Source organism: Neophocaena asiaeorientalis, unplaced genomic scaffold (genome assembly GCF_003031525.2).
Source record: "Neophocaena asiaeorientalis asiaeorientalis breed wild unplaced genomic scaffold, Neophocaena_asiaeorientalis_V1.1 scaffold44, whole genome shotgun sequence".
In the NCBI taxonomy this organism is placed as follows: domain Eukaryota; kingdom Metazoa; phylum Chordata; class Mammalia; order Artiodactyla; family Phocoenidae; genus Neophocaena; species Neophocaena asiaeorientalis.
In genome coordinates this window covers 2032452-2047296 of record NW_020173678.1, presented here as the reverse complement: position 1 = coordinate 2047296, position 14845 = coordinate 2032452, and the positions used below count along the sequence as shown (strand labels likewise).

General features: G+C 46.0%; 1 protein-coding gene across 7 annotated transcripts in view; it reads right to left on the bottom strand.

The window, feature by feature from the left end:
- Nucleotides 1–14845, bottom strand: part of PPP1R12B (protein phosphatase 1 regulatory subunit 12B) — a 148079-nt gene that overhangs the window by 92849 nt on the left and 40385 nt on the right. The window lies entirely within an intron of this gene.

The following is a 14845-nucleotide window of genomic DNA, read 5'->3' as shown; positions in this document are numbered from 1 at the left end:
GTGTGTGAACTTTATCACAGGCTTTTCTTCCCTGTATACCGAGATTAGCATTTCCTTCTTTCTTCTGTTAGTATGGAGAATTACACCGAGCAAGTTTTGAATGACAAAACCACCCTAGATGCTTGCGATGAGCTCAACTTAATCATGATGTATCACCATTTATAGAGACTTACTTTTTATATAGATTCAGTGTTATTTACTTTAGGATTCCTCCACCCGTGTTCATGCAAGAAACTGGCCTGTAATTTTCCCTTATAATAACCCAGCCAGTCTTGAAATGAAAGTTATGAAAGTTGGCAAGTGTTTTCTCCTTGTCTATTTTCTTTGAGAATCTGTGTAAGACTGGGGTCATTTCCTCCTTAAATAATTGGAAGCGTTCACCAATGGAGCCATCTGGCTTTAGAGTGTTCTTTATGGGAAGGTTTTAAATAAGGGTTGCAATTTCTTTAACAGAATTAGGCCTATTCAGGTGTTCTGTCTTGGTAATATTTGTTTTTCAAGGAATCTTATCTATATTTTCATATTCAGTACCACAAAACGGTTCATAATATCCTAATAATACATTTTAATTGTCACTGTAATACAAGCATATCTCAGAGATACCGCAAGGTCAGTTCCAGACCACCACAATGAAGTGAATCTTGCAATAAAGTCAGTCATGTGAAATTTTTGGTTGTCCAGTACATATGAAAATTATGTTTACGCTATACTGTAGAAAGTGTGCATATCTTAAAAAAACAAGGTACATACTTTAATTTAAAAATATTGCTAAAAACGCTAGCCATCATCTGAGCCTTCGGCAAGCTGTAATCTTTTTGCTGGTGGAGGGTCTTGCCTTGATGTTGCTGGCGACTCGCTGGTCAGGATGGTGGTTGCTGTGGGCTGGGGTGGCCGTGGCGATGTCTTGAAAGAAGACAGCAGTGACGTTTGCCTCACTGACTGACTCTTCCCTTCATGAATGATTTCTCTGTAGCCTGTGATGCTGGCTGATACCATTTTACCCACAGTAGAACTTCTTTCAAGACTGGAGTCAATCCTCTCAAATCCTGCCCCTGCTTTATCAACTAAGTTATGTAATATTCTAAATCCTCTGTTGTCATCTTAATAACCTTCACAGCATCTTCACCAGGAGTAGAGTCCACTGCAAAAAAACACTTTCTTTTTTTCTTTAAATTTTATTTTTTTAATTGGAGTATAGCTGATTTACGTGTGTTAGTTTCAAGTGTATAGCAAAGTGATTCAGTTACACATATACATATATCTATCCTTTTTCAGATTCTTTTCCCTTATAGATTATTACAAAATATTGAGTTCCCTGTGCTACACAGTAGTCCTTATTGTTTATCTGTTTTATGTGTAGAAGCGTGTACACGTTGATCCCAAACTCCTAATCTACTCCTACCCTTCCCCTTCGGTAACCATAAGTTTGTTTTCTATGTCTGTGAGTCTATTTCTGTTTTGTATATAAGTTCGTTTGTATCTTTTATTTTTTTTTTAAGATTCCACATACAGGTGATACCATATGGTATTTGTCTTTGTCTAGCTTACTTCACCTAGTATGATAACCTCTAGGTCCACCCACGTTGCTGCAAATGGCATTATTTCATTCTTTTTTTTTATGGCTGAGTGATATTCCATTGTATATGTGTACCACATCTTCTTGATCCAGTCACCTGTGGATAGACATTTAGGCTGTTTCTATGTCTTCACTACTGTAACTAGTGCTACGAATAAGAAACCACTTTCTTTGGTCACCCATAAGAAGCAACTCCTCATCCTTCAAGTTGTATCATGAGATTGCAGCAATTCAGTCACATCTTTAGGCCCCCATTTCTAATTCTATTTCTCTTGCTTTCTCCACCAAATCTGCAGTTACCTCCTCCACTGGAGTCTTGAACCCCTCGAAATCATCCATGAGTTGGAATCTACTTTTTCCAAACTCCTGTTAAGGTGGATATTCTGATCTCTTCCCATAAATCACAAATGTTCTTAATGGCATCTAGAATGGTGATTCCTTTCCAGAGGGTTTTCAATTGACTTTGCCTAGATCCATCAGAGGGGTCACCAATCTATGGCACCTATAGCCTGATGAGATGTATTTCTTTTTTTTCTTTTTTCATAAATTTATTTATTTATTTTTGGCTGTACTGGGTCTTCGTTGCTACGCGCGGGCTTTCTCTAGTTGCGGCGAGCGGGGGCTACTCTTCGCTGCGGTGCGCAGGCTTCTCACTGCAGTGGCTTCTCTTTGTTGCAGAGCACGGGCTCTAGGCGCGCAGGCTTCAGTAGTTGTGGCAAAAGGGCTCAGTAGTTGTGGCTTGCAGGCTCTAGAGCACAGGCTCAGTAGTTGTGGCACACAGGCTTAGTTGCTCCGCGGCATGTGGGATCTTCCCGGACCAGGGATCCAACCCGTGTCGCCTGCACTGGCAGGTGGGTTCTTATCCACTGCACCACCAGGGAAGTCCCCAAAATGTATTTCTTAAACAATAAGGCTTGACAGTTACTCCCTGACCCACAGGCTGCAGGACGGATGTTGTGTTTGCAGCATGAAAGCAACATGAGTCTCTGCCCATCTCCATCAGAGCTCCTGGCTGACACCAGGTGCACTGTCAATGAGCAGTCATATTTTGAACCTTTTTTTTTTTCCGAGTAAGTCACAACAGTGGGCTTAAAATATTCAGTAAACCATGTTGTAAACAGATGTGCTGTCATCCAGGCTTTGTTGTTCCATTTACAGGGCACAGGCAGAGTAGATGTAGCATAATTCTTAAGGGCCCTAGGATTTTCGGAATGGTAAATGAGCACTGGCTTCAACTGAAAGTCACCAGCTGCACTAGCCCCTAACAGGAGGGTCAGCCTGTCCTTTGAAGCCAGGCACTGACGTCCCCTCTCTAACTATGGAAGTCCTGGGTGGCATCTTCTTCCAATAGAAGGCTGTCTAACCTACATTGAAAATCTGTTGTTTAGTGCAGCTACTTTCAGGAATTATCTTAGCTGGATCTCCTGGATAACTTGCTGCAGCTTCTACATCAGCACCTGCTGCTTCACCTTGCACGTTTATGTTAGTGAGAATGCATCCTTCCTTAAACCTCATGAATCAACCTCTGCCAAGCTTCAAGTTTTTCTTCTGCAGCTTCCCCACCGCTTTCAGCCTTCATGGAACTGAAGAGAGTTAGGGCCTTGCTCTGGATGAGGCTTTGTTGTTTCTGGTTTGATCTTCTATCCAGACCACTCAGACTTTCTCCATATCAGCGATAAGGCTGTTTTGCTTTCTTATCATTTGTGTGTTCACCGAAGTAGCGCTTTTAATTCCCTTCAAGAATTTTTCCTTTGCGTTTCCAGCTTGGCTGTTTGGTGCAAGAGGCCCAGCTTTAGGCCTATCTTGGCTTTCCACACGCCTTCCTCACTAAGGGTAATAATTTCTAGTTTTTGATTTAAAGTGAGAGATGTGCAAGTCTCCCTTTCACTTGAATACTTAGAGACCCTTGTAGGGTTATTAATTGGCCTAATTTCAGTATTGTTGTGTCTCAGGGAATAGGGAGGCCCAAGGAGAGGGAGAGGGACAGGGGAACCGCTGCTGGATAGAGCAGTAAAAATACAGCATTTGTTGATGAAGTTTGTGGTTTCATATGGGTGTGGTGTGTGGCACCCCAAACAATTATAAGAGTAACATCGAATATCACTGATCACAGATACCATAACAAATACAATAATGAAAAAGGTTGAAATATTGTGAGAATAACCAAATGTGACACAGAGACACGAAGTGACCAGACGCTGTTGGAAAAATTGCGCCAAGAGACTTGTTCGACACACACCGACCTTCAACTTGTGAACAACGCAGTATCTGGAAGTGATAATGTGAAGTACGATAAAATTAGGTCTACTTGTACCTATAGCAACGGTTCTCAAACTGTTTGGGCTGAGGACCCTTTTATATTTTAAAAAATTATTGAGGATCCCCAAACCGCTTTTGTTTATGTGGGGTATTATCTATTAATATTTACCTTATTAGGCAGTAAAGTTGAGAAATGAAACGTGTTTATTAATTCATCTGAAAATGACAGTCCTATTCATGTTAACATCAATAACTTATCTTTTATGAAAAATAACTAAATTTTCTAAAACAAAAGAATTTAGTAAGAGTGGCATTATTTTACATTTTTGTAAATTTCTTTAATGTTGGCTTAATAGAAGAGAGCCCAATTCTCATATACATTTCTGCATTCGATATGCTGCAGTATGTCTTTTTAGTTAAAATACATAAAAAATATCCAGTCCTGCACAGCTATGTAGTTGGAAGAGCAAGGAGTATTAGAGTAGCTTTTTCAGATAATTGTGGACCGTCTTCTTTGATCCTATAGTCAAACACAAGTGGTACTTTCTTCAAGGTTAGTCGCAATGTGGAAGCTGAAATGATGTTAACAGAATTTTCATATTCTGTGATGCCAAAATCCAGTGGTCGATCTTGTACTTTGGATGGAATGTCTTACCCAGGCGTGTCTTTGGTAAAATCTCCCAAATGGTGACCCATTTCATCATGCAATAGTAATTTTAAAAATCACATTCTTCAACATACGGTTTAAGCTCCTTAACATCAGTCTTGGCAATGATTTTTTGGATTTGACACCAAAACCAAAAACGAACAAGTGGGACTTCATCGAGCTTTTTGCTTCTGCACAGCAAAGAAAATCAGCAACAAAACAATAAGGCAACCTACTGAACTGGGAGAAAATATTTGCAAGTCACATATCTGATAAGGGGTTAATAGCCAAACTAGATAAAGAACTCATACAACTCAAAAGAAAACAAACCTGATTAAAAAAGGGACAGAGGATCTGAACAGACTTTTTCCAAAGCAGGTACACAGATGGCCAACAGGCACATGAAAAGATGCTCAACATCACTCATCATCAGGGAAATGCAAATCAAACCGCAGTGAGATGTCACCTCACACCTGTCAGAACGGCTATTAGGTAAGAAATAACGAGTGTTGGTGAGGGTGTGGAGAAAAGGGAGCCCTCATGCACTGCTGGTGGGAATGTAAATTGGTGCAGCCACTCTGGAAAACAGTATGAAGGTTCCTCGAAAAATTAAAAATAGAGCTACCATATGAAGTTCCACTTCTGGGTGTTTATCTGAAGGAAACCAAATCACAATCTCCATCTGTGCTAAATCTGTAGCCCAACGTTCACAGCAGGACTATTCACCATTGCCAAGCTACGGAAACAACCTAAGTGTCTACTGACAGATGAACGGATAAAGAAAATGTGGCGTATATATGTGTGTGTGTATACACACACACACATGTGCGTGTGCACGTGTACATACATCATGGAATATTATTCAGTCATAATAAAGAGGAAATCTTGCCATTTGCAACAACGTGGATGGGCCTTGAGGGCATTATGCTAAGAGAAACAGAGAAAGACAAATACTGTACGATCTCATTTGTATGTGGAATCCAAAAAACTGAATTCATAGGTACAGAGAACAGACTGGTGGTTGCCAGAGGTGGGGGGTGGGCGAAGTGGGTGGAGGTGGTCAAAAGGTACAAACTTCCAGTTATAAGATAAATAAGTCCTGGGAATGTACGCACAGCAAGGTGACCATAGTTAACAACACTAATGTATTCAAAAGCTGCCAAGAAAGCAGATCTTAAAAGTGCTCATCACAAGGAAAACATGTGTGGTGACAGATGTTAACGAAATTTATTGTGGTAAGCATTTTGTAATATGCTTACCAAATCATTATGTTGTATACTAAAAAAGATTGTTGTATTTCAATTGTATCAATAAAAAATAATAAAAGTTAAAAAAAAACCCCACATTTTCTAATATTGTCTTTGGTCTCAGAACAGTCTTTCCACATTGGGAAGCAGTCAACATATCACACACAGTGACAGGTACAAGTTTTCCAGAGTCCTAATTTCTGCTCTAAATGTTACAATTGGCAACCAACACTCAGAATGACAGGTTCGCTTTGTTCATTTTCAAGAGAACGTCGGCCACACGCCTACGTCTGAATAACCAGTCTGAGCAGCCACTTTTCAGGAAGAAGTGGGGCTCAGGAGGAGCAGCCAGCCCTCATTTCTCCTTCTCCAACTACAGGTGCACTTCTATTACAACTCATCGGCCACCCTCCAATTATTTACTACACTTTTCCTGTGCTTTCTATTCTCCTCTCTCTCTGGGTGTTTTCCACTGTCCAATCTAATTAGTTCACAAATCCTCTCTTCAGCTGCTTTACTACAACTGAATTTCTTCATTTGTTATTTTATTTTTCAGTTCTAGCATTTCCATCTTTCCAAAGAGAGGGCAGTTCTCTATTGAAATTCTCTACCTTGCCTTCTATTTTCTTGAACATATTAACCGTAATTTACTATGATTATTTGAAAGTCCACATCTGATAATAATCGATATCTGGGTCTGTTCTTAGTGTCTGTATTTTCTCTTAGTCTTTTGTAAATCAGTCTTATTAGGCAGTCTGTCTGGTAATTTTTGAATTAATGCCAGAATTTTTAATGAAAAAATGTAGTAATAACTTGTGGCTCTGGAAGATGTTGTCATCCTCCAGAGAGGATATTCTTTTCTCCAGCTTAGTTAGGCTAAGAAACTGGTTCTCAAACTTTCATTGCATCAGAATCACTTGGAAGGCTTGTGAAATACAAATCTCATGAGGTTCTCCCCTCATAAGTCCTGATTTAGCAGGTGTGGAGGGGGTCTGGGAATCTGCATTTCTGATTAGTTCTCAGGTGATGCTGCTGATGTGGAGACCACGCTGTGAAAACCATGGGGTAAGGCAAACCCCCTTCACCCACTTTGAGACTGAGCCACCTGGAAGCTGGGCTTCAGTCTTTACAGAGCTGGCCATGTCTGGTAAGCACCTTCTGCTGGAAGGCAGTCCTTTGATCGTCCCAGGGGAAGTCTGGGGTGTCCACTGGGGCCCGTTTCTGAACTCTAATTTCTGCTTCCTAAGCACTGAGAGATGGCTGGGAACCTCGCCCAGCTTCTCAGCCTTGCAGCCACTGCCTCACTGGTCAGCCAGCACCTTGGGGGACAAGCACAGCCGGGTGCTGGGCTCGCCTCCTATGCTTTCCTTCTCTCTGGGATCTGGGTCCCTCAAGTCCTCACTTCCTTACCGTCTCTCCAATGCCTTCAAAGACTTTGTTTTCTTATGTTTATCCAGCTTTTCTGCTTATTCTCAGTGGGAGAGTCTGTCTATCACAAGATATGCCATAGCCTGAAACAGAAGTGCCCAACCAGGCTATATGTTAAGAGATTTGTTTCCTCCGCGTGGATTAGTAAACTGGAATCGCCATACATGTCTCAATCCACTGTGAGTTCGGTATGTGTGCCTCTTTCCTTAATAGATTCCTCTTCTCTGGGTGAAGTGGAAAAACCTGAGTCCCCAAACTTGCAAAGCTGTGGACCAGCCTTGGAGTCGGTGAGCACACCGAGGACGAACCCCTCAGGAAATGCTGCCTGGGTTACCAGCCAGCATCCTCACCCACCACCTCCACCTGCAAACACACAGAGCACCCCACCGCACCACTTCTTGGCTGCTGTCTCTTCTCTGTGTCCTCGACAGACGCCACAGTGAAGCCGCAAGTCTCTGACTGGCTTATCGCACTGCCCGCTCCGGCAAGTTTTACAGAATGAGAGAGACGGAGCTGGTAAAAACAGGTCTGCGGGTGAAATCGAGGGCCTTTTGCCTCACTTGGAGTCCTAAATATTTGAAATCATACATGTTTTTCCCGGAAAAAATTGGAAAACAGATCAACACGTGAAAATAAAAATAAGCTGAATTCCACCACATGAAGATAAGCCCATTTTTATTCTACTACACGTATGCCTAGATTTTTATCTATGTACGTATGTTCTATACCTATATATAGTATATTATAGTCTATTTTTAACGAATATTATGTATATTACTTTGTAACCTGTGTCAATATATGAAACTTTTACTAAGTTGTAAGAAAAAAAAATCTATAAAAACAAAACCCAGAAAACCCCAGTACTTGAGTTTTAAATGTTTTTGAGGAGGGAAGGAACATTTTCATTCACTTTCCTTTACCCAGGTATGGATTCCAAATTCACAGGAGTGATGCACCTTAACATACGGCTTCCTGGGGGACACACTACGTCTTCAGTAGAGCCTGAGCCCTTGTACCTTCTAAACCCAGACAGGGGAGCCAACTGTAGTCCTGGAGCCAAACCTGGCTGCCACATTCTGTAAATCAAGTTTTACCAACAACAGCAGCAGAGTTTAATGTTTGCTATGGAGACAAAATGGCCTGCCAAACCTAAAATGTATGTTACCTGGCCGTTTACAGACAAAACTTGGCAACGCCCGTGCCAGACCCACCCACACCCAGCACACCACCTGGGCCTCGTGAATCTGCACACCACATGGCTCTTCACTGCCCTGAAAAGACGATGGTCTCGGCCCACAAGGTCCTGCAAGGGAAGCACAGTGGCTTCACAGCTATCCCTGCTCTGGCCTCCAGATAAAACTAGGCTAACATCCGCAATGCAGTGGCAGAGGAAGGGATTCCGATGCTGAAGTCTTCTAATTACCACGCCTGTCTACTCTGTTTCCTAGAGGGCAGGAAGCATTTTTCTTTGTATTTGCTATGACCCTGAGGTTACATGATCGGTGGAATTCAAACACTTAGCAGAGAATTTAAGCCTGACTAGACAAAAATAATTTGTTCTCTGCCTCTCAAGTTCACAGTGGTCCTTTAATACTACACAGCGGCTAATTTCATCTTAAGAAGCTGTGCAAAATGCCTAGAGCAAATCATCAATGAACATCAAGAAAACCATCGTCATCATAATAAAAGACCTAGACTATCTTCTGACAAGTACAGTGTGGTGATAAAGTACCCTGACATGGGAATCAGACCGCCTAGGTCTGAACCCTGGCTCCTCAACTTCCTTGCTAGATGACCCCGGATAAAACATTTAAGCACTCTAAACCCAAGTGTCTGGTGCAGCAAAGGTATTAACAGCTGCAACAGGATTATGAGCAGAAATCAGCAGGGCTGCTGTGAGGACCAGGCGCAAGTGTTCAGGACGGCCTGGCTGTTACTCTCGCATCACCACCACTCCTGCTGCATTGTTTCCATCCCCACGTTAATAGCTCCGCGTGGTGATTTGGGAAAGAAAGAAAGGTGCTATAATATCCATCCCAACTAGTCAAATAAAGAGTTCCCCTTAATTATTTTTCCCAGAAATGGTAATTCATTGGGAAGCAGTCTTAATGCCCATGAAAATATTCTCCATGCAGGTTTGAAGGACTAAGTAAAATAAAGCTACTTTAACTAGAAGAATGAAAGGAAAATAACCAAGAAGATTTCCAGGGAGAGTACAAAGCTGTTTTCCCCAGAATGATGAGAGGATAATCTCTCATCCAGAACCCACTAACAGGAAACTGGTTTTTGGAATAGCTTTAGAGAGTCCTACATTTAAAATCTGTGAAGACGGAATGGTACTTAAGGGTTAACTTCAAACGGGGCAGGAACCAAGCTGAGTGTATGTCTGTATAGCACTCGGGATGCTGCGGTCATTCATTACAGAATGTCTACTGGTCCTCTACCAGGGCCTGTCATTCCTCGGACTACATCCTGTGTATGAGGTGGCACAGGCACAGGCACATTTCAGGGAGGTGAGAAGGAACTTCCCAAAGGTCAACCTGGAAGCACGCAGGGACGGCTACAGGGCAGGGGGTGAGCCAGAGGACAGGGCACAGACCTGCGGCTAAAGATCTTATGAGTTTGAGGAGCCACAGGATCTAATTTCAAGACTTCAGGCAGAGAGGATAAAATCATTCCCATGTTACAGAAGAGCTGACTGGGGCCCAAGGAAACACTAAAGTATCCACCCAAGGTCACAGCGTTGTCAGGTGAGACCTAAAGGGAGTAGGACTGGTCGCCTGGCTCCAGCACAGCTTTTCTGACATCACACCACACGGAAACGGGCTCTTCACCTAGCGCCACGGCACCCCAGCTGTGTGGATTCGTGCAGCAAGACATTTCTTTTTCCAAATCTAGCAATACCAGGAGGGGAGTATTGTCTTATGTTAGGCTTCTCTTAGTGTCCCCTGATGTTTTCCAAAAGTCTGCCATCATCAACACTCTATCTTGGAAAAGGATGCTTTCATATCTCCAGAGGTTGCCATTCACGTGCAGTATGGCCATCCCGGACAAGCTGGAAGGGACAGGTGACAAGAGGGACCAAATTCTCCGGCAGAGGACGCAGCCCACACGGCGGCCAGGCATTAGTAGTGCAGGTTTACCTCGCCGTTTCTAACTAGGAATGGGTGTTCCTGGGTTCTAGTGTCAGCTTAGCCATGAACTAACAAGAAAGGCTCTTTCTTGCCTTTTAGGGTCAGAGGGAAGGGAGTGGTTTGGTTTATTTGTTTATACCCTTGTTCTAAAGAGGACCTGGGAACTAAAGGAAATGCATACCTGCAGCAATACTTTAAACAGATGAAGAAATGTACGGGAAAGGAAAAGAATGGCCAGATACGGCCGCCGGAAGTCAGGCGCCGTTGTACACGTGGTGTCGGGAAGCTCCACAGGGAGGCCCGAGTGATGCAGGGGCGGCAGAGCAGCAACGGCAGCTCAGGAGGGTCCTGGGAGGAGAAGAGGAGGAAGCCCAGGAAGCCCCAGGCGCCTGCCTGCCGAGGAGGAAGGGCTGGAAGAGCGCAGAGCAGGGGTGGCGGGGAAGAACGGAGGGGCAGGGAAGACTGGAACCAGAGGTCGTGGAAGACACAGGCTCCAGAAGGCAGTGGCCCACGACCAACGGCACGGAGGGTCCGCGGTGCAGGCGCCGGACGGGCGAGGGGGCAGGGCTCCGATTCGGCGGGCTGGAGAGGGGGCGGGAGGTCGGGGACAGAGTGGGGTCAGAGCCCTCCCTCGAGAGCGACAGGGAGAAAGAAGGTGGGGGGACAGGCACGTGGGCGGGTGCGCCTCTGTCCCCGTCCCCGGTGAGCTCTTGCTGCTCCGTCTGGGAAACACTGTGCGCCCCGGCTCTGGGATCCTTCCCAAGGGAAACTCCCTGCACCCAGCACAGAATGCTGGACCAGCCTGATGGCCGACAGGACGATGCCTCAGTTGGTTTCCAAAAGCCCGGATTCCCCATTCGGATTCCAGAGAGGACGGAAAGCTTTCAATTTACTTTGTTTTCAGAAGTGGTTTCTCCCAAGACAGATACCCATTTCCTTCAAAGAACAAAACATCAAGAGAGCCTAACCCCTGTGCCCACAGTGCCAGCGTACGGTATCCCACGGCCCAGGGGAGACCAGCTCCTTGGACACGGACCGGTGGGGTCAGAACACATGGGCTGTGAAGTCCCAAAGACCCGGTTTTGAATCCTGGCTTTGCCACTTACTGGCTCTGTGATTGCGGGCAGGGCCCGTCATCTGAGCCTTTTCTTATATGTATTAAAGAAAATAATATTATTCGTCTCACAAAGCTATGAGGATTAAATGCATCTAGGGAGTTCTGGCGTACGGTAACCATTCAGAACACTAATTCTCTAACCCGCTCTAAACCTTTCCCATGTTTGAGGCCACCTGAGATGCCGCCACAGCCCCCCGTCTCACAGGACCCGCCTTCTCCTCCAAGAGCGCAGTACGCCACCTACACAGTCTGCCCTCGAGGGTCTACCCCCCACGCGGCCTCATGGTTTCCAAGGCGTGTACCTGGCGTCCTCAGTCTCGAGGGCACAATGTAGGCAGGCCTCTCTCGTGTCGTACCTGCAGTTCTTGCACAGCGCTGAATGCGCGAACAGCAGGATAGCCACCTCCTAACTCCACACGGACCTATTCAGAAGTTAAAAGGCAACCTCGACGCATAAGCTGTGCACTCAGCTGGAGAGCAAACCAGGGCTCTTGCCTCGCAGCCCGGGGGGCTGTCACCTGTGCCTGCTGCTCTCACATGAAGGAACCTCCACCTGCCAGGACACACCTTCTCTGCCTACATTAGAACACCTGAAGTGGAATGGGGTTGGTGTGCTTACCGGCACACGGAGCCAGACACAGAACGGGGTCTTGGGGAGCCAGCCTTCTGCGAAGTGGATCAACAGACGTGCCTCTGCTGCCCCCCTCTGGACACCAGGATCACTACACAGCGGCTTGCTCATCCCCACCCGTTTACCCGACACCTTGCTGAGCAAGTGGGCTCTGTGGTATGAAGAAAACCCAGCAGAAAGAGCACCTCCCGGAGCTCCCGATGCAGGGGTGTCGGCTGGACCAGCCCTAAGGACAGGGCCACAGAAGAACACCGGCAAGAGAACCCCGGCTTCAGCCTGGGGCTGGGGGAACAGGAAGCCGGCAGGGGGTGAACCTCAGGAGCTCCTACGGTACGAAGAACTCTGCTCAGCAGAGAAGGCGGCAGAAGGCTGTCCCAGAAAGAAGGGGCAGCGTGGACATCAAACACCTTCAGGGAACACCAAGTGGCACGATCGCCAAAGGCACACAGCACAGGAAGGAGAGGAGGAGCAGGGAGAGAACAGTCCAGCTCTGGCGGCTGGGCAGCGGTCCAGCAGGCAGTCTCCCCGTGGGGCTGCGATGACGGCCAGAAGCAGGGGCTCCTAAATGCCTGACTCAGCCCCATTTTGAACTGTCTACAATCTGGTCCTCTGAGCAACCAAGATCAATAAGGAAACTTCTTACATGTATGGGAAAACATTTGTTACCATTAAGATTCAACCTGATTGGGACTTCGCTGGTGGCTCAGTGGTTAAGAATCCGCCTGCCAAGGCAGGGGACATGGGTTCGAACCCTGGTCTGGGAAGATCCCACATGCTGTGGACCAACTAAGCCCGTGCGCCAAAACTCCTGAGCCTGAGCTCTAGAGCCCTCGAGCCACAACTACTGAGCACCCGTTCCACAACTATTGAGCCCGCGCGCCTAGCACCCGTGCTCTGCGGCGAGAAGCCCGCGCACCGCGAAGAAGAGTAGCCCCTGCTCGCTGCAACTAGAGAAAGCCCCTGCACAGCAACGAAGACCCAATGCAGCCAAAAATAATAATAAATAAAATTTAAAATAAAGTATGAAAAAAATGAAATAGAAAAAGATTCAATCTGACTGTACAGTTTGTAGTAAGCAAAGTGCTTTTACCCAGACCTCGTTAGTCTCTTCATTTTATCATTTCCTGTTCAAAGGCCAAGTCAAGGAGCGATCTATGCCTTCACATACCTAAACCAGCTTCTCTCTGTAATTGCCCTAAATATCTGACATTTTTCCCATCTTATTTACTTAAAATATATACTATGTAATACTTAAGCTATAAAGGATATAAACAATACAACCACCACCTGTGTACTACTATCCAACTTAAGTATAACATTACTGATACCAGTTTCCCCTTAAAAAGAGATGCATGGGGGCTTCTCTGGTGGCGCAGTGGTTGAGACTCCGCCTGCCGATGCAGGGGACACGGGTTCGTGCCCCGGATACCGAAAAAAAAAAAAAAAAAAAAAGATGCATGTTTCTGCTTCCTGAAATTCTTAACCGTCCTCTGCCACTCTAATCTCTTGGATGGGATCCTTAAGTCAGCGCACATGTTTAAATCAATTAGGAATAGGAAGAAAAACCAGAATAGTTCCCAACTGGTTATTCCAAACACTGCATCTTATTCTTACCATCCCCCACCCCAACCACAGCACCCAAATGGTGTGCGCAACCAGCCAGCTTCCCAAAGAACCACCAGAGAGATGAGGACGGAGGGCAGAAAGGCGCTCTCGGCCATCAGAGCTGCCCAGCAGACACTCACCTGCGGCTCCTGCCCCTCCAGGCCCAGTGCTCACTGGTGCCCAGCTCGGCACACCAGTCGGCCCGCAAACCCAGAACACATAGATCAACTTCCTGCGCCTCCCATTTCCATAAAACCGGGAACGGCAAGGACTCCACTGCCAGATCAAACCATCACAGGTGAGAGGTCAAGCACCTCAGACACACCAGCCACACACCTATGCAGCAGCTTTCTCAGAAGCCCAGTTTGTTGCAAAAGTGCCCACTCCTCCGGCTGTCCTGCCCTAGTAAACACTAGAGCTCGTTTTGTGAGGTGGTCACAAGCGACCATCTTCTTCCAACATGGGAAAATCACCTCGTATGGGGGGGGCTTGAGTGAGGGCACAAAATTTTGGTCCCTCCCACATGTCACCGACACTCACAGCTCTGAAAAAAGAACCACTTTATCAGAAGGAGATTAACTGTAAACGCATGGCTGATAAGAGCTTTGAGCAGCAGGTGTCCGGTGACTTCTGGCTGTACTCTGACGTGGCTGGGGGCTGGGGCAGAGCTGCCAGAGGTGGAGCACAGGCTCCGGACGCGTGGGCTCAGCGGCCATGGCTCACGGGCCCAGCCGCTCGGCGGCATGTGGGATCTTTCCGGACCGGGGCGCTAACCCGTGTCCCCTGCCTTGGCAGGCAGAGTCTCAACCACTGCGCCACCAGGGAAGCCCCGGGGCTGGGGAGGGGGCATTTTTAAGCCGCCACTCCTGAACTGTTAGGTGGTGTGCTGAGGAACTGTGTGACAAACGCCACTGTCTCTGGAAATGAAGAAGGTTCATGTCTCAGTAGCTGTGTTTAGCAACAGAAATACAGAAAAAAGATAACAAGACTTCTAAATTCCAGGCCCTTCCATCTTACTGTAGTAACTCTCAGCAGGCACCAACCAGGTCTTCTTTTCCAGAACTGCCGAGTGGGGCGAAATGGTCCGAGTGTTATTTTTAAACAGCTTTACTGAGATATAGTTCACATCCCCATTTAAGTGTACCATTCAGTGGCTTTCAGTAATTATCAGTAATTATTTCAGTAATTATCAGTGGCTACGC